The sequence below is a fragment of the Lithobates pipiens genome, unplaced genomic scaffold (genome assembly GCF_037356315.1).
Source record: "Lithobates pipiens isolate NorthernLeopardFrog02 unplaced genomic scaffold, aLitPip1_a1.2 Scaffold_8, whole genome shotgun sequence".
Lineage (NCBI taxonomy): Eukaryota > Metazoa > Chordata > Amphibia > Anura > Ranidae > Lithobates > Lithobates pipiens.
Genome location: NW_027507903.1, coordinates 589,431,063 through 589,457,278, shown reverse-complemented (window position 1 = coordinate 589,457,278; position 26,216 = coordinate 589,431,063). Strand labels below are relative to the sequence as shown.

At 45.3% G+C, this 26,216-nt stretch overlaps 1 pseudogene; it reads right to left on the bottom strand.

Annotated features, from left to right (window-relative positions):
* The window catches only part of LOC143962282 (uncharacterized), a 75,081-nt pseudogene extending 49,093 nt beyond the window's left edge, over positions 1–25,988 (bottom strand).
* Positions 25,989–26,216: the final 228 nt, after the last annotated feature.

The following is a 26,216-nucleotide window of genomic DNA, read 5'->3' as shown; positions in this document are numbered from 1 at the left end:
GCTGCAGTTATGTGTTTAGTGTTCTGTAAGTGACAGTGATCGATTGATACTGCACTTGGGTGGGCTGGGCGGAGGGGCAAAACGCAGGTGCTATCAGGTATCTGGGCTGATCCCGCTAACAATGCGTTTTTTTGGAACCCTAAACTGCTGGGGACGCTAGTATAGATCTGATCAGATCAGATATTGATCTGTTCAGATTCTATACCACTACAGGAGGTGTATGCTTTGCGTGTGGGTGTTAGCGGTACTTGCACTAGCCTAGCGCTGCCTGGGGCTACGCAGACCATGACCCTAAAACCTAATTGATATCACCCGCCGGGTAATCAGGGGATTAAACCGTTATTGGGTAATAAATGGTGGGTGCCCTGGTGCTGTAAAAAGCAAACTAACTAACCAGAGTCACCCGTAACACTTATACGGTGATCACTGGTGAAAGGGTTAACTAGGGGCAATCAGGGGGTTAAAATCTTTATTAGGTAGTATATGGGGGTCCCTGACGCTATATAAAAACCTGACGGGGAACCTAAATAACTAACTGGCTAACCAGTGTCAACAGTGACACTTATACGGTGATCGCTGGTGAAAGGGTTAACTCTAGGGGCAATCAGGGGGTTAAAATCTCCATTAGGTAGTATATGGGGGTACCTAACACTATAAAAACCTGGCAGTGAACATAAAAATTAACTAGCTACCTAGCAGCACCAGTGACACTAATGCAGCGATCAGAAAAACGATTGCTTAGTGACACTGGCAAAAGGGGGTGAAAGGGTTACCTGGGGGCAATCCAGGGGCTAAAACCTTTATTAAGTAGTATATGTGGATCTCAGGCGCTATATAAAAACCTGACGGGGAACCTAAATAACGAAATAACTAACTGGCTATCCAGCATCACCAGTGACCTTATGCGGTGATCGCTGGTGAAAGGGTTAACTCTAGGGGCAATCAGGGGGTTAAAACCTTTATTAGGTTGTATATGGGGGTACCTGACGCTATAAAAACCTGGCGGTGAACCTACAAAAATAACTAGCTACCTAGCGGCACCAGTGACACTAATGCAGCGATCAGAAAAACTATCGCTTAGTGGCTCTGGCAAAAGGGGGTGAAAGGGTTAACTCTAGGGGCAATCAGGGGGTTAAACCTTTATTGGGGGGTAGGGGGCTACCCTGGACCTAACACTAACTGCCCTGACACTTTTTACTGTCACAACTGACACTAAATGCAGTGATCAGTAAATAAATGATCACTGCAATCAGTAACACTGTGACTGGGAGGGGGAGGGCGGGGGGCGATCGGGGGGGTGATCGGGGGGGGCTGATTTGTGTGCCTATGTGTACCTACATGTCAGTGTAGTGATTGGTGCACTTACTATGTGTTCTCCTCGCAGTCCGGTCAAAAAGACCGCCCCGAGGAGCGTGACATCATGTCACGAAGATCCTGCCAGCAGCAATCAGCCCGGACCTTCCGCCGTGCGTTCGCGGGTGCGCGCGTCCGCTCCTACGCATTTATGCGTAGGAGCATAAATGACACATCTCATTTCATTCCTACCCATCACACTTTTGAAGGTCCTGGACCACCAGGACAGTGAAATTACCCACAAAATAACCCCATTTTGGAAAGCTCTGATGTGCTGTGACAGGTACTCGGGTACTCTGATGTGCCGTGACAGGTACTCGGGTACTCTGATGGGCTGGGACAGGTACTCGGGTACTCTGATGAACTGTGACAGGTACTCGGGTACTCAGATTGGCTGGGACAGGTACTCGGGTACTCTGATGGGCTGTGACAGGTACTCGGGTACTCTGATGGGCTGGGACAGGTACTCGGGTACTCTGATGGGCTGTGACAGGTACTCGGGTACTCTGATGGGCTGTGACAGGTACTCGGGTACTCTGATGGGCTGGGACAGGTACTCGGGTACTCTGATGGGCTGTGACAGGTACTCAAATACTCTGATGGACTGTGAAAGGTACTCTGATGGACTGTGATTGACAGGTACTATGAGGGGTAGTGACAGGTCCTCTTTATTGGGGGGGGGGCAGGCAGGCAATCAGTGTGATTGGTGAACACTAGGCGGTAACGAGATGTTACCGCAAACTCCTCCTCACACACGATCGGAGGAGAACAACAAACATCTCGTTACCGCGGTTTGTTTACATTTTAGTGATTGGCTGTGAAAGGATCACAGCCGATCACGTGGGTAAACAGCCAGCCAATGGCTGTTTACCAGCGTCGGTGATGAGCAGTGTTCCCGGGGAACACGCCGCCACCGACGTGCATGCGCAGCGCGCTCACGATCGCGCGCATGCGCCGTGCACAGTGGGGGTGTTACCATCTGTGATTGGCCGTGACTTCATCATAACCAATGGCTGTTCACCCCCTTCGGTGGTGAGCGGTGTCTCCGAGACACGCCGCCACCGAAGAAACAGGGATGTGCACGCATGATCGCGCGCATTCCCTGTTTAAATGTGACGGCCTCCCGCCACAATAGGTGCGCCGCCTGGCCGTCATTTGAGGGCCGGCGGTCGGCATCTAGTTAAACCAAAAAAAAGTGGATAAATGCTTTGTTGCTGTGTTAGCTAGTCTCTGAACCTGCAGGTTATAAAACATATACTGTACTTAATGTTAACTTCAAACTAACACCTGTATTTCCTGGGTGCCGGTGACTAGAGATGGACGAACTTCCGACGGGACATTTCGCGAAACGTGAACCGCGAACGCAGCCAAAAGTTTGCGAACCACAAAGTTCACGGCGGGCCCCATTGACTTTAATGGCAGGTGAACCTTAAAAACCTACAGGTCATATTTTTAGCCACAAAATACTTACTAGCTGTGCACACATAGTCCCACCACATGGACATAACAAAAGCATGAAGTGAATCTGGGATCGACAACGACAAGCATTCATTTTTCATCTGTGAAATTTTGACAATTCAGGACTCAGGAGCGCATGAAGGCCATGGAGGAGAGGAAAGGTCAGGGCAGGCTATGAAGAGGGTGCAGGAGATGATCACCAGCACCGTGATAGAGAGCACTTACACCAGCACCGTGATAGAGAGCACTGACACTAGCACCGAGATAGAGAGCACTGACACCAAAACATGATAGAGTGCACTGACACCAGCACCGTGATATAAAGCACTGACACCAGCACCGTGATATAGAGCACTGACACCAGCACCGAGATAGAGAGCACTGACACCAGCACTGTGATAGAGAGCACTGACACCAGCACCGAGATAGAGAGCACTGACACCAGCACCGTGATAGAGAGCATTAACACAAGCACCGAGATAGAGAGCACTGACACCAGCACTGTGATAGAGAGCACTGACACCAGCACTGTGATATAGAGCACTGACACCAGCACCGAGATAGAGAGCACTGACACCAGCACTATGATAGAGAGCACTGACACCAGCACTGAGATAGAGAGCACTGACACCAGCACCGTGATAGAGAACATTAACACCAGCACCGAGATAGAGAGCACTGACACCAGCACCGTGATAGAGAGCACTGAAACCAGCACCGTGATAGAGAGCACTGACACCAGCACTGTGATAGAGAGCACTGACACCAGCACCATGATAGAGAGCACTGACACCAGCACCGAGAGCACTGAGCGGAGGGTGCAGAAGAGTAAGGCTGAGTGAGCCGCTCAACCAAGTCTGGTGCGTCCTTTGACTTAATCGTACACACCTTTTGCAATTTGCCACTTTGGCTCAAGCCTGTTGCTCCTGCCCTACCCCTACCACCCCTGCGGAAGGGCCTGCCTCTTCCTCTGCCTGTCATTTTTTAAATGACCCTGTGACAAAAGTCTCTAGAGAAGTGCAGTATGTATGTGGAAGAAGGTATATAACACCCCGCTTCAATCTGTCGTTTTGGGGGTCACTGGTCTATCATACCAGTTATAATACTTTTTTTATTGCGTTTGTCACTCTTTGTAGTATTGTTGCAGAACCGCTCAGCAGTCACAATGCTGCACAGTGGAAATGAACTATACTATCCTTTCTATATGTGCAAGTATTTTATACATGTATTACACCCCTATATACTGCACATCAAATAGTACACCTATACCAGTCCTTAAAAGGACCTTTGTGGACCTAGTAGCTAGTGATTTGTCCCTACACTGATAAAAGACAGCTGCAGAATCGGGCAGCAATCTGCAGCACAGCCGTGCACCACAACTCTATATATTCAACACCTATACCAGTCCTTAAAAGGACCTTTGTGGACCTAGTAGCTAGTGATTTGCAGACTGTCCCTCAGTCCCTACACTGATAAAAGACAGCTGCAGAATCAGGCAGAAGTAAAGTATAATATTCTTTCCATATTTGGAAGAAAGTATATTATACATGTACAACCCTATGTACTTTACACCTATACCAGTCCTTATACCAGCCCCGGACCAATTGTCAGCCTAAGGACCAGAGGTCTTTTTACAATTTCGCACTGCACTGCTTTAACTGGTAATTGCACGGTCATGCAATGTTGTACCCAAACAAAATTTGAGTCCTTTTCTTCCCACAAATAGAGCTTTCTTTTGATGGTATTTGATTGCCTCTGCAATTTTTATTTTTTACGATATAAAAGGAAAAAGACTGAAAATTTTGAAAAAAAAATATATTTTCTACATTTTGTTATAAGAAAAATCGAATAAACTAAATTTTAGTGATACATTTAGGCCAAAATGTATTCAGCCACATGTCTTTAGTATAAAAAATGTCAATAAGTGTATATTTATTTGTTTGCGCAAAAGTTATAGCATCTACAAACTAGAGTACATTTTCTGGAATTTACACAGCTTTTAATTTATGACTGCCTATCTCATTTCTTGAGGTGCTAAAATGGCAGGGCAGTACAAACCCCCCCCCCCCCAAATGACCCCATTTTGGAAAGTAGACACCCCAAGAATATTCCTGAGGGGCATGTTGAGCCCATTGAATATTTTTTTTTTGTCCCAAGTGATTGAATAATGACACAAAAAAGTTTACAAAAAGTTGTCACTTAATGATATATTGCTCACACATGCCATAGTTATATGTGGAATTGCACCCCAAAACATATTCTGCTGCTTCTCCTGAGTACGGGGATATCACATATGTGGGACGTTTTGGGAGTCTAGCCGCGTACGGCACCCTGAAAACCAATGACTGCCTTCAGGATTTCTAAGGGTGCAAATTTTTAATTTCACTCCTCAATACCTATCACAGTTTCGAAGGCCTTAAAATGTCAAAATAGCACAAACTCTCCCCCCCAAATGACCCCATTTTGGAAAGTAGACACCCCAAGCTATTTACTGAGAGGCATTTTTTTTTTTTGCACAAAATTGTCACTAAATGATATATTGCTCACACATGCTATCGGCATAAGTGAAATTACTTCCCAAAATAAATTCTGTGCTTCTCCTGAGTACGGGGATACCACATGTGGGGGATTTTTTGGGAGCCTAGCCGCGTACGGGACCCCGAAAACCAAGCACCGCCTTTAGGATTTAAATATAAAACGCTATCAAAAAAAACTGTTAGCGATCTCAGGGATCAGGCCTGACTCTGCAAATGCTGCAGTTATGTGTTTAGTGTTCTGTAAGTGACAGTGATCGATTGATACTGCACTTGGGTGGGCTGGGCGGAGGGGCAAAACGCAGGTGCTATCAGGTATCTGGGCTGATCCCGCTAACAATGCGTTTTTTTGGAACCCTAAACTGCTGGGGACGCTAGTATAGATCTGATCAGATCAGATATTGATCTGTTCAGATTCTATACCACTACAGGAGGTGTATGCTTTGCGTGTGGGTGTTAGCGGTACTTGCACTAGCCTAGCGCTGCCTGGGGCTACGCAGACCATGACCCTAAAACCTAATTGATATCACCCGCCGGGTAATCAGGGGATTAAACCGTTATTGGGTAATAAATGGTGGGTGCCCTGGTGCTGTAAAAAGCAAACTAACTAACCAGAGTCACCCGTAACACTTATACGGTGATCACTGGTGAAAGGGTTAACTAGGGGCAATCAGGGGGTTAAAATCTTTATTAGGTAGTATATGGGGGTCCCTGACGCTATATAAAAACCTGACGGGGAACCTAAATAACTAACTGGCTAACCAGTGTCAACAGTGACACTTATACGGTGATCGCTGGTGAAAGGGTTAACTCTAGGGGCAATCAGGGGGTTAAAATCTCCATTAGGTAGTATATGGGGGTACCTAACACTATAAAAACCTGGCAGTGAACATAAAAATTAACTAGCTACCTAGCAGCACCAGTGACACTAATGCAGCGATCAGAAAAACGATTGCTTAGTGACACTGGCAAAAGGGGGTGAAAGGGTTACCTGGGGGCAATCCAGGGGCTAAAACCTTTATTAAGTAGTATATGTGGATCTCAGGCGCTATATAAAAACCTGACGGGGAACCTAAATAACGAAATAACTAACTGGCTATCCAGCATCACCAGTGACCTTATGTGGTGATCGCTGGTGAAAGGGTTAACTCTAGGGGCAATCAGGGGGTTAAAACCTTTATTAGGTTGTATATGGGGGTACCTGACGCTATAAAAACCTGGCGGTGAACCTACAAAAATAACTAGCTACCTAGCGGCACCAGTGACACTAATGCAGCGATCAGAAAAACTATCGCTTAGTGGCTCTGGCAAAAGGGGGTGAAAGGGTTAACTCTAGGGGCAATCAGGGGGTTAAACCTTTATTGGGGGGTAGGGGGCTACCCTGGACCTAACACTAACTGCCCTGACACTTTTTACTGTCACAACTGACACTAAATGCAGTGATCAGTAAATAAATGATCACTGCAATCAGTAACACTGTGACTGGGAGGGGGAGGGCGGGGGGCGATCGGGGGGGTGATCGGGGGGGGCTGATTTGTGTGCCTATGTGTACCTACATGTCAGTGTAGTGATTGGTGCACTTACTATGTGTTCTCCTCGCAGTCCGGTCAAAAAGACCGCCCCGAGGAGCGTGACATCATGTCACGAAGATCCTGCCAGCAGCAATCAGCCCGGACCTTCCGCCGTGCGTTCGCGGGTGCGCGCGTCCGCGGGTGCGCGCGTGCGCGTCCGTGCGCGTGCGTGCGCGTGCGGGTGCGCGGGTGCGCGCGCGCGGTCGTGCGCGCGTGTGTGCGCTCGTTGGCGCCGGGCGGGCTATTTAGTCCTGTTGGTCACATCCAGTTCTTGCTGTCTGATCTACAGCGTGCTAGTACCCTGATCCTGAGAACCTGCTTCCTGTGACCTGTTGACCCGGCTTGTTTACCTACTGCTCCTGCTATCCGCCTGCATCTGACCTCGGCCTGCCTGACCTCCCTTCTGTTTATCCCTTTGGTACCTTGCTGCCTGTCTGCCTACTGACCCGGCTCGTCCGACCATCCACCTGCCTGATCCTCGGTACTTCTGCTGTCCGCCTGACCTCTGACCCGGCTCGCCTGACGACTCTGCTTCCAGCCTTCTGTTCCGGTGCAATCCGCTGCCCATCTCCTGTATTGGTTCCAGCATCTGCCTGAAGTCCTACCTCTGCCAGCACTCCTGCACTTGTGTCCGGCTACAACCTCTCTGCCTGCTGTCCTGCTTCAGCTTCCTGCACCTGCCGGCTTTCCAGCTCCCCTCCGATCCAGCATTCCTTACCCAGCTGTTGATCCTGCCAGACACTCGTGCTCCTCTTGACTCCCGAGTCACCTGTATACACTACCAGGGCTCTCGAGTCGGAGCTGCAAGAGAGGTCTCCTCCTGCAAGTCGGGCTCTACCACCAGGTACGTGACAGTATCAGACAGCCATGTCCGAGCCCGCGCAGGGAGCCTCTCCCATGGACGAACTTTGTCTGCATCTGGCTGGCCTCACCCAGGCTGTTAAGAGTCTCCAGGAGGGTTACACGCGTTTGGAGGAAAGGGTCCAAGCTCTCACTTCGCCCACAACCGCTCAGGGGTCTCTTCCGTCTACTGCCGGCTCAAGCACCCCTTCTCCGACGGTGGTAATGCTGCCTCCCGAACCAAGGGTTCCCATGCCTGAAAAGTTTTCCGGGGAACGAAGTAAATTCAGAGCGTTCCGGAACTCTTGTGAACTGTACTTTGCCCTCCAGCCTCGCACCTTCTCACTTGAAGCCACCAAGGTGGGATTCGTGGTATCCTTACTCCTGGGAGATCCTCAAGCTTGGGCTCATCGTTTACTGGAACAGAAAGCAGAGGTCCTAACCAACCTGACCACCTTCTTCGATACGATGGCCCAGCTCTACGAGGACCCTCAACTCTCCGCCACGGCGGAAGCCGCCTTGCATACCCTTCAGCAAGGGCGTAGGGCCGTAGAGGACTATGTCGCTGAGTTCCGCCGTTGGAGTACTGATACGGACTGGAACGATGCGGCCCTTCGCTACCAGTTTCGGATGGGGCTCTCAGACCCACTGAAAGATGAACTGGCCCGTGTGGGAATCCCACAAACTCTGGATGCCTTGATTAATCTGGCCATCCAAATTGATCGACGGCTGAGGGAGCGAAGAGCTGAAAGAGGTCCTGGGCTCACTCGCCCCACCTGGATGCTGCCTCGGGTACCTAACTACTCTCATCCGGCTCCCATTCCTGGTCCTGTTCCAGCACCTGATACCTCTGAACCTATGCAGCTCGGAGTCCTTCGCCCTGCTCTTACGGTGGAGGAGCGCCAACGTCGTCGGGTCAACAATTTGTGCCTCTACTGCGGAGAGCCTGGGCACTACGTCAGGAACTGTCCGGCCAAGCTTCGTAAGTGCATGTCTGTCTCGTCTGGCTCTACTATTGCTTGGCCTAAGACCTCTTCTCACCTCGCCCTTTCTGTCTCGTTGCAGCTCCCAGGAAAGACTCTGCAGGTCCCCGCTATCATTGATTCGGGGGCTTGTAGTTGTTTCATGGACTCTTCTTTTGCCAGTAAACACCAAATCCCCTTGCTGTACAAGGCTCAAGGACTCTCCATCTACCTGGCCGATGGCTCCACGATAAGATCTGGACCAGTTACGCAAGAGACTACCCCCATTTCAGTTTCTGTCTCTAACCTGCATCAGGAACTGCTCCGCTTGGACATCATTCCATCTCCTTTGTTTCCAATCATCCTTGGCATGCCATGGTTGCAGGCCCATAACCCTGCTATTAACTGGGTCACTGGGGAGATCACGTTCTTCTCTCCTTACTGCCAGCAGTACTGTCTCCTGAAAAATTCTGGCGAATCTTCTACCCTACTATGTCTGGATTCCGATTCCGAGCTTCGCCAATCCGTTCCCGAAGTATACCACGACTACCTAGATGTCTTCAGTAAGAAGGGGGCAGAATCTCTGCCGCCCCATCGGGCATATGACTGTCCCATTGAACTTCTTCCCGGGGCTGAAATTCCCTTTGGCAGGATCTTCCCACTGACCGAACTGGAACAGGAAACCCTAAAGACATACATAGACGAAAACCTGAAGAAAGGTTTCATTCAACCCTCCACTTCTCCAGCGGGCGCAGGCATCTTCTTTGTGGAAAAAAAGACCATACCCTCCGACCCTGTGTCGATTACAGAGAGTTAAATAAGATAACTATAAAGAATCGATACCCGCTTCCTCTGGTACCGGAATTATTTCAGAGACTGGGAACCGCCTCTATCTTCACTAAGCTGGATCTCAGAGGGGCCTACAATCTGGTTCGTATCAGAAGTGGGGATGAGTGGAAGACAGCCTTTCGAACCCGCTTTGGGCATTTCGAATATCGGGTGATGCCCTTCGGACTGTGCAACGCCCCCGCTACCTTTCAGTATTTTATTAATGATGTCTTCCGGGACTATTTAGACTTGTTTGTCATTGTTTACCTTGACGATATCCTCATTTTTTCCCCTTCTCTAGATTCCCATCGCAAACACGTTAAATGTGTCCTGAACCGGCTCCGGCAACACGGGCTGTACGCCAAGGCTGAAAAGTGTGCGTTTGAACAAGAGAGTATCTCATTTCTGGGCCTAGTTATTTCCATTGAAGGAATAAGGATGGATCCACAAAAGATTTCTGCAATCCTTGATTGGCCAGCTCCCACTGACAAGAAAGGGGTCCAACGTTTTGTTGGCTTTGCCAATTTCTATAGAAAATTTATCAAGGGGTTCTCCGCTATCATCTGCCCAATCACGCAGCTAACCAAGCAAGGGGTGCGTTTTCACTGGTCCCCGGAAGCTCAAGTCGCTTTCGAGTCCCTCAAGAGACTGTTTACCTCCGCGGATGTCTTAAAACACCCCGATTCTTCCCTACCATTTGTCCTGGAAGTAGACGCCTCTGAAATCGCTGTTGGAGCTGTCCTCTCCCAACGACAAGGTACCCAAGCTTCACTTTTTCCTATTGCCTTCTTTTCCCGAAAGCTGTCCCCCGCGGAGAGAAATTACGACGTAGGCGATCGGGAATTACTGGCCATTAAATCTGCCCTGGAAGAATGGCGATACCTGTTAGAAGGAGCTGCTCATCCTATCCTGATCTACACAGATCACAAGAACTTGGAGTACCTGAAATCCGCAAAGAGGCTGAGACCGCGACAAGCTAGGTGGGCCTTGTTCTTTTCCAGGTTCTCTTTTCATGTTACTTACCGGCCCGGCTCCAAGAACACGAAACCCGATGCCCTCTCTAGGATGTTCCACAAATCCGAAGAAACTCCACCCCCTGACACTATCCTGGCCCCTGGGAACTTTCTCCTGTTACAGGAAGATCTGCTCTCGCGGTTGAAACAAGCTTCCATGGGACCAACACCCACCGTTGGAACTGAGTTACAGGTCAGGGATGGACTGTTTTGGTACGGCAGCAAGATCTTTGTACCCGAATGCTTGCGAGTGAGCATTCTCGAACTTTGCCATGACCATGCTCTTGCGGGGCACTTTGGTGCCTATAAGACCGCTGATCTTGTTCAACGTACCTTCTGGTGGCCCCAAGTACTTAAGGACTGTAGGAGTTACGTGGAGTCCTGCACCACCTGTGCCCGGAGCAAGACCTGTAGGTCCAGAGCTTGGGGGTTACTGAAACCTCTGCCCATCCCAGATAGGCCGTGGAAGATGTTGTCTATGGACTTCATTGTCGACCTGCCCCCTGCAGCTGGGCATACTGCCATCTTTGTGGTGGTAGATCGGCTGTCTAAAATGGCCCACTTCATCCCGATGAAGGGTACCCCCTCTGCATCCGAAACGGCCCAGACGTTTATCAGGGAAATAATTAGACTCCATGGAATCCCGACTAATATAGTGTCTGACCGCGGAGTGCAATTTACCTCACGGTTTTGGAAAGCGCTGTGTAGAGTCCTGGGAATTACGCTGTCATTTTCCACCGCTTACCACCCTCAGACGAATGGTCAGACCGAGAGGACCAATCAGACTCTCGAGCAATACCTCCGTTGTTTTTCATCCTATTCCCAAGATGACTGGATCACACTGCTCCCGTTGGCCGAATTTGCCTATAATAATTCCGTGCATTCTGCTACCAAGCAAAGTCCGTTTTTTGCTAACTATGGGTTTCATCCAGCTTTCCTTCCTAATTCCATCCCCGAATGTTCTGTGCCAGCAGTCTTGGAGACTATAAATTTTTTCTCTTCAAACAACCAACTACTACAGAAGACCATGGCAAGATCCCAGGAACAGAATAAGGAAGTGTTCGATAGGAAGAAGCGGGGTGAATTACTGCTCGAACCAGGTGACCGCGTATGGTTATCCTCCGCAAATCTTCGATTGTCGTGTCCTTCCAGGAAATTGGGCCCCAAATTCCTGGGCCCTTTCACTGTAAGGAGGAGGATCAACGAGGTGGCCTATGAGCTGGAGCTCCCGGATTCACTCAAGATCCACCCTGTCTTTCACGTCTCCCTGTTGAAACCCTTTGTCCCCAATCCTTTTCCCGACCGGAATGTGAACCCCCCAGACCCTGTAATGGTGAACGGGGAGGAAGAATTTGAAATTGAAGCTATCCTGGATTGTAGGAAAAGGAATAACCAAGCTCAATTTTTAATTAAATGGAGAGGTTACGGCCCGGAGGAGAATTCTTGGGAGCCTGTGGAAAATATCCATGCAAAGACCCTAATCCAAGCTTTCAGAAGATTGCACCCGGAAAAATGGGCCCGGTTGGGCATCCGGAGGCTGCCCCTTGAGGGGGGGCAATGTCACGAAGATCCTGCCAGCAGCAATCAGCCCGGACCTTCCGCCGTGCGTTCGCGGGTGCGCGCGTCCGCGGGTGCGCGCGTGCGCGTCCGTGCGCGTGCGGGTGCGCGCGCGCGGTCGTGCGCGCGTGTGTGCGCTCGTTGGCGCCGGGCGGGCTATTTAGTCCTGTTGGTCACATCCAGTTCTTGCTGTCTGATCTACAGCGTGCTAGTACCCTGATCCTGAGAACCTGCTTCCTGTGACCTGTTGACCCGGCTTGTTTACCTACTGCTCCTGCTATCCGCCTGCATCTGACCTCGGCCTGCCTGACCTCCCTTCTGTTTATCCCTTTGGTACCTTGCTGCCTGTCTGCCTACTGACCCGGCTCGTCCGACCATCCACCTGCCTGATCCTCGGTACTTCTGCTGTCCGCCTGACCTCTGACCCGGCTCGCCTGACGACTCTGCTTCCAGCCTTCTGTTCCGGTGCAATCCGCTGCCCATCTCCTGTATTGGTTCCAGCATCTGCCTGAAGTCCTACCTCTGCCAGCACTCCTGCACTTGTGTCCGGCTACAACCTCTCTGCCTGCCGTCCTGCTTCAGCTTCCTGCACCTGCCGGCTTTCCAGCTCCCCTCCGATCCAGCATTCCTTACCCAGCTGTTGATCCTGCCAGACACTCGTGCTCCTCTTGACTCCCGAGTCACCTGTATACACTACCAGGGCTCTCGAGTCGGAGCTGCAAGAGAGGTCTCCTCCTGCAAGTCGGGCTCTACCACCAGGTACGTGACACATCACTTCCTCCCTGCCTGTGTTTACACTACACAGGCAGGGGAAGCTTCTCATTCGCCAGGAGCGATCGAGAGGGGATGGCCAGAAACCAACGGCCATACCCTCATCCCGGATCGCTCCTGAAGCGAAACGGACCGCAGCAGCCAGCCATTGTGCCGAGGTATTATTACATGCTGCGGTCCTTAAGTGGTTAAAAGGACCTTTGATGACCTACTAGCTAGTGATTTGCAGACTGTCCCTCAATCCCTACACTGATAAAAGAAAGCTGCAGAATCGGGCAGCAGTCAGCAGCAGTGTACCAGCACCCTATATATTGTACACCTATACCAGTCCTTAAAAGGACCTAGTAGCTAGTGATTTGCAGACTGTTCCTCAGTCCCTACACTGATAAAAGACAGCTGCAGAATTGGGCAGCAGTCAGTAGCAGTGCACCAGCACCCTATATACTGTACACCTATACAAGTCCTTAAAAGGACCTTTGTGGATCTAATAGTAATAGCTAGTGATTAAACTGACTGTCCCTGCTCCACACAGCGTCCTGTCCCTACACTGACAAAAGACAGCTGCAGAATCAGTCAGCAGTGCACTCAGCAATCACCAGTACAGCAGTGCACCGAGCCCTATATACTGTACTACACCTATACCAGTCCTTAAAAGGACTTTTGTGGACCTGATAGATAGTGATTTGTGTCACTACAGTCTCTCCCTGCTCCACACAGCGTCCTGTCCCTACACTGACATAAGACAGAATGTAAAATGGCCGCCAGATTAGGTCTATTTATAAGGTAGGGGGTATGTCCAATTGTCCATGTGCTGAAATGTCTCAATTGGCTGTCCTGTACCTCATGATGGATGTGTCATCATGGGTCAAAGTTCTTTCACAATGTAAACGCATATGTCCGCCGGGAGAACAGCGACAAAAGTCTGCCAGTTTGGCGAATCGCGAACACGCAAAATTTGCCGCCAACCAACCGCTGGGCGAACCGTAAGGCCATCTCTACCGGTGACCTCTTTGATGGCTGTTAGGATGGAGGGAGGTGAGAGATCAGCAAGTATGTATAAAAATGAGTATCACCAAACACACCCCAGTGATAAGTGTTTTTATAAGGAGTTTGCCAAATTGATTAAAAAAATTTAAATTATGAACATTAATCTGAACCCTATTGATATCTGTCAGGGATGCGTTAATTTTTCAAACGAGCGTTGGCCATTTTCAAGGCTAATAAGCACGAGATTGACAACAATAGGTATAGAGAACTGGGCAAAGGGTACCAATGCCACAAAAATGCCATTCAGCAGGTAGCAGCTCTTTAATTAAGGCTTAAAATAAAACCCTAAATATGTCCAGTTCCTTTAACCACTTGCAATAAATAAATTTGGAGCACAAAGCTCTGGAATATCTACAATTGTGTTAACATTTTGTACCAAATATGTATTAATTCTAAAAAAGATGGACTTTATATGGTTCAAAAATCTCAGCCCTTCACTGAAACAATCTACTTAAATAATATTCATAAAATGTGAAATCTAGTGAAACTAAAAATTCTTTATATAATAATCTAAATAAAGTGCAAGTGCTTATTCACTGAATGAATGTCTGTGATAACTCAACATTCAATGTGCTGAAAACAATACTGTCAAATCCATAGACAATAGTGTTAATTAACATGTGGCAAACCAAAAATATATAAAACTAAAGAAAAATTACTGAATTTATTCACTTTCAGACCAGACCATTTTGCTGGCAAAAGACCAGACAACTTTTTTGCGATTCGGCACTTCGTGGCTTTAACTGACAATTGTGCAGTCGTGCAACGTGGCTCCCAAATAAAATTGGCATCCTTTTTTTTCCTACAAATAGAGCTTCTTTTGGTGGTATTTGATCCCCCCTGCAGTTTTTATTTTTTGAGCTATAAACAAAAAAAAGCGACAATTTTGAAAAAAAACATATTTTTTACTTTTTGCTATAATAAATATCCCCCAAAAATGTATAACCCTTTCCCGCCGAGCGCACGCAGATATGCGGCCCCAAATACCTGGGCTTTTTTCCGGGGGGCCGCATATCTGAGTAAATGTGCTCTGGCCGGGATCGCGCCGGTTCCCGTGCACGCAGCGAGGAGAACCGAGTGTCCGTTACACCTTCGGATCTCGGACTAATGATTGACAGGTGGGAGAACCCACCCCCAGTCATGTGATCGCTGTGACAGCCAATCACAGCGAGCACATGAATGGGAAGCCTGTCAAACAGCTTCATAGTATCTCTTTCTCCTCAGATCGTCTGTGAGGAGAAATTGATACAGTTCTTTCAGAGTGAAAAAAAAAAAAAAAGTAAAATAAGTTCTAATCAGTCCACAGGTCTCAGAGTAGGCTCTGATCACCCCTGTTAGCATTAGTTAGGTTAGTGCAGTGACAGCTTCAGTTCAGTAATAGTGACAGTTTCAGTTTAGAGTATTTTGTATTGTCACCACTAGTGTCAGTGTCAGTAGTCTCAGCGTCAGCGATTGTCGCAGTTCATCTCAGCGTCAGCGATTGTCGCAGTTCATCTCAGCGTCAGCGATTGTCGCAGTACATCTCAGCGTCAGCGATTGTCGCAGTTCATCTCAGCGTCAGTGATTGTCGCAGTTCATCTCAGCGCCAGCGATTGTTGCAGTTCATCTCAGTGTCAGCGATTGTCACAGTTCATCTCAGCGTCAGCGATTGTCACAGTTCATCTCAGCGTCAGCAATTGTCACAGTTCATCTCAGCGTCAGCGATTGTCACAGTTCATCTCAGCGTCAGCGATTGTCGCAGTTCATCTCAGCGTAGCGTTTCGGTCAGCAGTGTTTTATTTAAAAAAAAAAATTATATATATATATATATATATATATATATATATATATAGAGAGAGTTTTACATTTATTACTGTTTTAGTGTGTGGGGTGTAGTTTTTGCCCACACTGCCATTTGTGTCTGCGCAAGTGTGAGTTAGTGCCTCGGCCAGTATCAGTGCTCCTGTCAGTGTCATTGATAAGGTCAGTGTTTTAGGAACAAAGTTTTAGATTTTAGTAACAAAAAGGTTTACTTTTGCATAGTTTGGGGTCTGTAGAGTGCCTAAAAAAAATGGCAAGTAGGCGATATACTGTTGAAGAGGCATATGCCCTACTGTGCTCGGACAGTGAAACTGAGTTGGGCTCAGCAGATGAGGATTTCATCTGTGACAGTGAAAGTGTCAATTCAGGCAGCTCTTCCGAACCATGAAAGGCCTGTTACGAGCAGGCAGCAAGATGACGTACAGGGTAGCACCCCATCAATTGCACAGCAGTACACCTCTCAGTGGATACCAGCAAACTCTTTCACCCCTCAAATACCAACATTTACAGCTTCACCGGGCATAAATATCAATGTTGAAAATTTTGGCCCTGTGGATTTCTTCAAGATATTTGTGGATGATGAGCTCCTACAGCACATGGTTGATCAAACTAACCTTAATGCCACCCAGTTTATAGCAAAAAACCCAACATCTTCTCACAGGAGGAGATGGGTGCCAACACACCTTACAGAAATCAAAATTGTACTGGGTGTTTTACTCAACATGGGCCTAGTCCGAAAGCCTGCAATTCGGCTGTATTGGACCTCTAGTCCCGTCCATGCCACGCCAGCTTTTCCTGCAGTTATTTCAAGAGACCGCTTTGAAGCATTGCTGCGCTTTTTGCATTTTAACGATAATTTGCAGTGTCCCCCAAGCAGTGATGCCAAATATGACCGCCTGTTCAAATTGCGGCCCCTAATTTCTTCTCTGTCTAATAAATTTTCAACGGTTTATACCCCGGATCAAAATATCTCTATTGATGAATCCCTGATAAATTTTAAAGACCGACTACATTTTAAGCAGTTCATACCATCCAAACGTGCCCGGTGTGGCATAACATTTTACAAACTGTGCGAAAGCACAACAGAATATACATTTGGATTTCTGATCTATGAAGGACGAGACAGACAACTCAACCCCCAGGGCTGTCCAGACAATCTTGGAGTCAGTGGGAAACTTGTCTGGTACCTGATCCAACCTCTGCTCCACCAAGGCTACCATCTCTACGTCGACAATTACTACAGCAGTGTGCCACTTTTTAGATCTCTACATGCTGCTGGCACAGGAGCATGTGGGACCATGCGGAAAAACCGAAAAGTGTTTCCACAGCAGCTAGTGAGACAACGTTTGCAGAGAGGCACATCACTCAGTTACCAACAGGAGGAAATGATGGCTGTCAAATTCTCAGACAGAAAAGACGTCTATATGCTAACAACAATCCACCCAGAGGGCACAATGACCGTAAAAGAACGGGGGTCAGCTACACAGAAAGAAAAGCCACTGTGCATTACGGCATACAACAAATACATGGGTGGAGTCGACCTCTCTGACCAGATCTTGCAGCCCTACCTGGTGCTGAGGAAATCTAAAACCTGGTTTAAAAAAGTTTCAATATACCTTATCCAGGTGGCTATCCACAATTCATTTGTCCTTTATAAAAAATCTGGTGGTACTGACACCTTCCTACAGTACCAGGAAAAAATTATAGAACACCTGATGCTTCAAGCAGACCCCAGACAACCTGCAGAATCAGAGGATGTTAGAAGACTAACAGAAAGACACTTTTTGTGTCCTATCCCAATCACAGCAAGCACCAAATTCCCCAGGAAGAAGTGTCGTGTGTGTGGCAAAAATGGCAAAAGATGCGATACTCGTTACCACTGCCCCACGTGCCCTTCCAATCCAGGCCTGTGCATCCACCCTTGTTATGAAATTTACCATACCATCCCGCATTATTAGAAACCAGAAATATTGTGAGGGAGGAGGTTAACATTTGCCTTATTTCTTTCCTTTCATAAAATGTCAGTAATTTATGCAGCATTTTACGCAGGGGTTCGGGTTAGCCTTAAAAGGAGAAATTCACCTTCACTAAAAAAAATGCACATTTTTTGCAGGTAAAAAAAATGAATTTTTTTTTTGTTTTTGTTAGGAGCCTGTAAAGCATTGCACCCACAGTCAGCAGATCGTGGGTGTAATTACACGTTTAGGTGGACTGCCTGTGTAGCTGTCTGCCCGAACCTCCGATATGGCCAGACAGTTACACAATGACAGGAAGCATCAATGAACTACCTAGAGATCTCAACATCGCCCTGGTAGTTCATTGAGAACTACAAGCCAACAGCCACAAAGGCTGCCGGTACTTGTAGTTTTCACATTCGATCACATTAGATTGTGACAGTGAGCAGGGGATTTTCTCCCCCTGCTCACGGTCACAAAAAGGGGGGATCGGGGGGGGTATGGGGGCAGATGTAACATATTACACCCATATTGAGGGTGTAACATGTTACAAAAGGTGAACTTATCCTTTTAAAAAGTAGCATCACACTGAAGAGTGCCTGTAATGTATACATTGATGAATTGCCCTCTCTGAATGCAACATATTTTGCACATGTATATAGTATCCCCATGCACATCAGAAGTTGGAGAATATATTTTGGGTTGATTTTTGGTGGTGGGTCAAAGTAATGGCACAAAATTTATAGCTAAATTGAAACATTTGTGAAAAAAAATGCAATTTATGTTTTTGCCTACCAAATTCAAAATTATTCCCATAAAAATTGAGAGGCTAAAAACCCAAGATTTACACCTAGATAGATACCTTAGGGTATACCTTGATTGCAAAATGGAGGGATTTGAGGGGTAATTCCATTATTTGGATACCACAAAGTGTCTGTAATGAATTCATAGTACCTGAAATGTTAACTTGGATTAATTGCCCTCCTAAAGGCAAAATGTGCACTATGGTTTCTGGGCCCAATTATGGGTACAAACAACATATGACACACACATATGTGGCATATTTATTCACAGAAGTAATAGAAGAAGTTATTTTGGGTTGTTTTGTTTTCTTCCTCAGTTTAGGTCGATATGTATTCTTCTACATATTTTTGGTAAAGAAAATTGTATTAAGCGAATATTGAGTGGTTTGCGCAAAAGTTATAGCATTTGCAAAATAGGTGATAGTTTGATGGCATTTTTATTAATATTTTTTTTTAATAGCAATGGTGGCGATCAGCGATTTTGTTTTGTGACTGCGACATTATGACGGACACATCAGGCATTTTTGACACATTTTTGGGACCATTGTCATTTATACAGCAATCAGTGCTATACAAATGCACTGATTCCTGTGTAAATGACACTGGCAGTGAAGGGGTTAACAAGGAGATGGCAGTGTAGGGGTTAAGTGTGTCCTAGGGGCGTGTTGCTAACTGTGTGGGGCGTGGCACATCACTGATCTCTGCTCCAATCACAGGGAGCAGAGATCAGTGTCACTGTTGCTTGGCAGAATGGGGAGATGATTGTTTACTTCAGCACCTCCCCATTCTTCCTCCCCATGAGACGATCACAGGTATCCCGCAGCGATCAAGTCTGCGGGAGCCACGATCGGACTCACGGAGGTCCCGACCGGTGCGCGCATGTGATGGTACAGTGGCAAATTCAAAGGGACGTACCTGTACGCCCTTATGCCTGTCCGTGCCATTCTGCCGACGTACATCGTCGTGCGCCGCTCAGGAAGTGGTTAAAGCAGAGTTCTGCCAAAATTTTTTTTTTTTTAAGTCAGCAGCTACATATACTGCAGTTGTTGAGTTTTAAAATAATGTCCAGGGTGCCCGATCTGTCCCTTGGCTCTCGGATGGAGGTGCCTCCATCTTCACTAAGGGAATCAGGAAGTTAAGCCTGGCGGTTTCACAACCTGGTTCCCTACTGCACATGCATGAGTCATGCTGCATGATCCCACTGGTCCTTGCTGTCTTCTGTGACCTGTATGTCTCCCAGAAGACAGCGAGGGGGGTGGAGGAGGTGCCGGACATGGCGTAGATATCCATGGATATTGCAGCTATCTATGCCCAGAAGTGGGGAGAAAATACCTGGATTAGACAGGTATCTGTTCCCCCCACCCCCTGAAAGGTGCCAAATGTGACACCGGAGGGGGGAGGATCCCGAATAGCTTAAGTTACATTTTTGGATGGAACTCTGCTTTAAGAAGAAACTGCTGCTTCTAAACTCAATCAATTGATGTAAAGCATAGGCACCACTTAATTTTGAATTACCCAATTTGTATTTTACATCATTAGAGACAGAATACTGTTATAATCTCACTGTTATAATCCCTGCCAGATAAACTTCTATAAACATAAAAGGATCCACAAAGCACAACCTTAGTGCAGCACTAATAAAGTAGGATCTGTCTAATATGTTATTATGGTTGACCTATATAGTATGTTATTACAATGTATGCAATAAAAATAGGTATTTAAAACATTAGAACAAAACTGATGTTATATAAAAATGGGGTGTATATATGTCCTTTTGAAGATTTACCCATCCCATATTTTTTCTTGGACCTTATTTGAGGTTTATATGTATATTGCTTAGGGTTAGAGAGTATTATACTCTCCGTACTGTTGTTTTTGTTTATTTTGTATTATGGAGAATATAACTACAAAATGGTGGAACGCACAAAGGTTAGGGAGGCTCTAACATTTCCAGAGCATCCAAGAGATATAACATAGTGGCTACACTTGTAACTAAAATATCACTATTTTGACTAGCAATTTAACTCGTACTACCATTTCCCCTTTAGTTTGGAATATAGTGGGGAAGAGTTAAAATATTCAGTCCAAGATAAATTACATGGATTGAAATTAAAAAAATGTATGCTAATCTAACACTAAAATTATTATTTACATTTAAATTCATTAAACCAATCTGCTGTTGGAGATGCTCTAGTGCTCCTTCAGGCTTTGTGCATATCTTTTGGGAGTGTCCACAGATTCAGGTTTATTGGCAAGAGATGACTCAATTTCTCTATAGGTTGGCCACCATACCTATCCCCCTGACAGTCAGCATTTGCCTCCTTGGACTGGTAGATTTGCCAGCTTTTGTTAGAGCGACCCATACTCTAATGGGTATTCTCCTATTTTATGGTAGGAAGGTTAAAGGAACTCAAGTGGAAGTCAGCTAGGCCCCCAACCTTGTCCTCCTGGAAGCAATTAGTGAATTCTGTGGCATCCCTCTACAAAGCAACAGATTTATCCCAAGAATGTCCCAATATATTACAAGGTTTGGCACCTGTGGACAGGCTAGATTAAGTCGGCTTGATGAGTATCTACTTGGATTGATGGCGAACTGAGGTCTCTGCTTGAGAAGCATGGGCAGCAGTACAGGCTTGGATACTATTGTAATAGCAATTGAAAACTGTTATTCTTGTAATATCACATTTTGGTGAAAAGGAGGGAGAATGTTTCTTCCAGGTAATGTTAATCCTTGCCATACTTCTAACTAAGGTGGGTCTGAGCACTGTGTGGTTAGAGTTATAAGATAAGTTGTGAGTTGCACTCTGTTCTGCACATGGTTATGTGCAATAATTAGACCAATGGCTATGTTTTGTACCTTAAACATATAATTTCTAATAAAGAGAGTTGTCAAAAAAAATTGATCAAACCAAGGCATGAATGATTTGTACAGATACACTTTTTATTTTTCAGACACATTTTGAGTACATCTACACAATTTAAACATATTTTTTATATATATTTAAAATGTAGTCATCCTCTTAAGCTTTATTAAGCAAACCAAAACCAATTATTTTCATGGCATCCTTAACATTCTGTGTGTAAAGTAAAAATAGGTATATTGACAGCTTGCTGACCTTATAACACAGATATACAGCAGCAAAGGCGCCTCTTGGATCCCATACTAGGCACTTGATCGAGTACTTTCGGGTAGGGGGTGTGCATGCCGACGACCCAGCTCTGCTGTGATTAGACACAGCAGATGCCAATCAGCGGGTGCCGGCCAATGGATGATCACCGGCATCCGCCAATCATCCGGAAGACACACAGGACAGAACTCTGTCAATGTAAACAAAGCAGAGTTTTGAACTGGCAGTGGGGGGATGATGGATTTTCTTTCCCTGCAAAATAGGGAATAAAATCCACCATTTAAATATTTCAAAAAATCCACGCTAAAGGAAGTGAACTGCAGCCTCCCTGAAAAAACTCCAACAGAGTGGAGCCAGTGAATAAAGCGAAGGTATGATGGCGCTGTTCTCTAAACTATATACAAATAGCATACGGTAGGTGCACTCATAAACAAACCACACTTATTTATATTTATTTTTATTGGTGTGGTTTGTTTACCGTATGCATTTGTATATAGTTTAGAGAACAGTGCCATCCTCCCTTTGTAGACCTTCGCAAAATCCACCATTTCCCTTAGTAAAAGCAGTACACAGTTTATACCACAACCCTGGCTAGGCACACATTTAACGCTGATCACTGTATTAGTATCACTGTTTCTCAAAAAGTGTCAAAAGTGTCAAAATGTCTGCTGCAATATTGCAGTCCCACTGTAAGTTGCTGATCAACGACATTACTAGTAAAAAAAATACTAAAATGAGAATTCCAGTATATATAGCCCAAAGTTTGTAGACACTATAACTTTTGTGCAAACCAATCAATATACACTTATTGGGATTTTTTTTACCAAAAATATGTAGCAGAATACATATTGGTCTAAATTTATGAAAAAAACATTTTTTTTTTATATGTTTTATAGCAGAACGTACAAATATTGTTTTTTGTTTCTTGTCAGTATTTTTGTTTATAGCACAAAGAATTAAAAAAACACAGTGGTGATTAAATAACACCAAAAGAAAGCTCTATTTGTGGGTAAAAAAAAAAAAAATGTATTTGGGTTCAGCGCTGCATGACCGCACAATTGTCAGGTATAGATAAGCAGTGCCATATCGCAAAAAATGGCCTGGTCATTAAAGTGATTGTAAACCCCATTCATGAAAGTTGAACTAAGTACATATATCTGTAGTGCTTACATGTCTCTATCTCTCTAAAGCTCTAAGGCCGCGTACACACGCGGGGACTGTTCGCTCAACTTTGTTCGTCAAACAGTTTCAGCGGACAGTCCGCTCAAACTTAGCATAGACGGACTTGGCCACACACGACGAACGAAGAGTCCGCTGAAACTTGCGCGATGACGTGAACGGCACGTACGACGGGACGAAAAATACGACGTCCTATACACTGCAATACAACTTTCGGCGTGTAAATCCTTTCTGAGCATGCGTGGAACTTAGTTTGACGAACAAGCCTACACACGCGGGGACTGTTCGCTGAAACAAAGTTTCAGCGGACAGTTTTTCGGAAATTCCGAAAAACTTTGTTCAGCAGACTGTTCGCTGAAACTGTCCGCTGAAGCCCACACACGAGCGGACTGTCCGCCGAAACACTGTTCAGCGGACAAAGTTGAGCGAACAGTCCCCGCGTGTGTACGCGGCCTTAGGGGTTGATTTACTAAAGGCAAATCCACTTTGGAAGTGCAGGTGCTGTAGATCTGAGGGGAAGATCTGAAATGAAGGTAAGCTCTGATGATTTTATCTTCCAATCATGTACAAACAAAAATGCTGTTTTTTATTTTCCTTGTATGCCCCCCCCTCTCAAATCTACAGTGACTGCACTTCCCATAGGAGTTAATTCACTAAAGGCAAATCCACTGTGCACTGCAAGTGCACTTGGAATTGCAGTCGCTGAAGATCTGAGGGGACATGCAAGGAAAATAAAAAACAGCATTTTTGCTTGGATTGGATGATAGAAATCAGCACAGCTTCCCCTCATTTCAGCTCTTCCCCTCAGATCTACAGCAACTGCACTTCCAAGTGCACTTGTAGTGCACACTGGATTTGCCTTAGTAAATCGGCCCTATTGTGTTGTTTCTCTCTGGTGCTCCGTTCCTCTGTCATCAGCATGATTCACTTCTGACAAGTTCTCCTACACATGAGATAACATGAGCTAATAATTTGTGTCGGGGAGGTTAGAGTGAGTTTAACAAGGTTTCTGTCTGTTCAGACTACACCTCTGCATGTTCCTTTGTTCCTCTGCCTATGTGAAGGGGGTGTCCCTTTTCACCCATCAGCTCTCACACAGTGTAAGCCCAGTATCCCCACCCACCCCTATGTGCTGCTGAAAGAGGAAGAATTATTTTTAACATGATCTGCACTTTCCCAAGAGTGTAGAAAGCTGATGACAACAGATATACAAGTAAAACGTATGTACTTTAGGGGGATTTGTTTAATCTCTGTGTATCTTCTGAGGCTGTTCACTTCACCGGGTATAAATGAAGGTTTACATCCACTTTAAGGGGGGTTAAATATTCCGGAGGTCAAGTGGTTAAAAATGTTTTATGCTTGTACATGTGCATTAAAATTACATGCTTTTAATTAATACAACATTAAGGAGTCAGTTATATCTTTGAAATTATGAGTCCCTAACATGAGTCCTGTATGCATCTGTACTTGTTTCTTATAGTCTAATTTGCTCTATATATCACCCCCCCCCCCCCCCCCCCAAAAAAAAAACTTTTGATGTGATTGCAGGTAGTTCAGTTTCAAAAGACATTTGTTACAGATTTGGATATGGCTTATCTTCTGTGTAAAGCATTAAAGCTGCATCAAAGATTATTTTCATTTAAAATATATTTATTAATAAGGCTTCTTTCCAATATCAACAGATTTATGTATCTTAGCATTTGGCTTCTATGAAAAAATAATTGTCACATTTTTCACGGCTTCTCTGCTGTGTGAATTTTCTAGTGTTCAGTAAGATGTTCCGTTTGCACTAAGAATTTGTCACATTTTGAAGATCTAAATGGCTTTTTCTCCCATGTGAATCCTCTGGTATGCAGTAAGATTAGAACTATGTAAGAAGAACTTTCTACAATCTGATCATTTAAATGATTTCTCTCTTGTGTGAATCATTTTATGTGCATTAAGGCTAGAAGATTGTGAGAAGCACTTGCCACATTCTGAACATTGAAATGGTTTTTCTCCAGTGTGAATTCTCTGGTGTCTAACAAGATCTGGTTTGAAAGTGAAGCACATGTCACATTCTGAACATATAAATGTTTTTTCTCCTGTGTGAATCTTCTTATGCTTATTAAATGCAGAACAATCTGAGAAGCACTTTCCACATTCTAAACATTTAAATGATTTCTCTCCCGTGTGAATCCTTTTATGAATAGTAAGATAAGAATTGTGTGAAAAGCACTTGCCACATTCTGAACATTTAAATGGTTTTTCTCCTGTGTGAATTCTCTGGTGTGAAACAAGATATTGCTTAAAAGAGAAGCACATGTCACATTCTGAACATTGAAATGGTTTTTCTCCTGTGTGAATTCTCTGGTGTGAAACAAGATATTGCTTATAAGAGAAGCACATGTCACATTCTGAACATTTGAATGGTCTTTCTCCCGTGTGAATGCTCTTATGCATATTAAGTGCAGAACCTTCAGAGAAGCACATTTCACATTCTGAACATTGAAATGTTTTTTCTCCAGTGTGAATTCTCTGATGTCTAGTAAAATTATGACCTTGTGAGAAGCACTTGCCACATTCCAAACATTTAAACGGTTTCTCTCCTGTGTGAGTCTTCTGGTGTGCAGTGAGAGTAGTATTTTGTGAGAAGCATTTGCCACATTCTGAACATTTAAACGGTTTCTCTCCTGTGTGAGTCTTCTGGTGTCGAGTAAGATTACTACTTTGTGAGAAGCACTTTCCACATTCTGAACATTTATATGGTTTCTCCCCTGTGTGAATTCTCAGGTGTTTAGCAAGATGATTACTTTGTAAGAAGGACTTGCCACATTCTGAACATTTAAATGTTTTTTCTTCTGTGTGGGTCTTCTGGTGTCGAGTAAGTAGATCCTTTTGTGAGAAGCATTTGCCACATTCTGAACATTTAAATAGTTTCTCTCGTGTGTGAGTCTTTTGGTGTTGAGTAAGATTACTACTTTGTGAGAAGCACTTTCCACATTCTGAACATTTAAATGGTTTCTCCCCTGTGTGAATTCTCAGGTGTTGAGCAAGAAGATTACTTCTTAAGAAGGACTTGTCACATTCTGAACATTTATATGGCTTCTCTCCGGTGTGAATCCTCAGATGAACATTGAGTTTGGACTTAGAAGTAAATATCTTCTGGCACTCAGAGCACGGATACAAATTTTCTCCTCTTTGACTCATCTTGTGTTAATGTCAGTCAGTTTAGTTGTGATTTCTTTTTCAACAATAGGTGTTCGATTTACACCTGAGCTTGGTAATCTACCTATATGAAAAATAAAAACAGATGTTTACACAGATGTTATTATTACCAACAGACTGAGAAGTATAGCTATACAACTTTATTGATTTTTAGAATAATAATTACAAGTCTACATGATAGTTCAAAATCTATTCCAGATCCTTCAACAC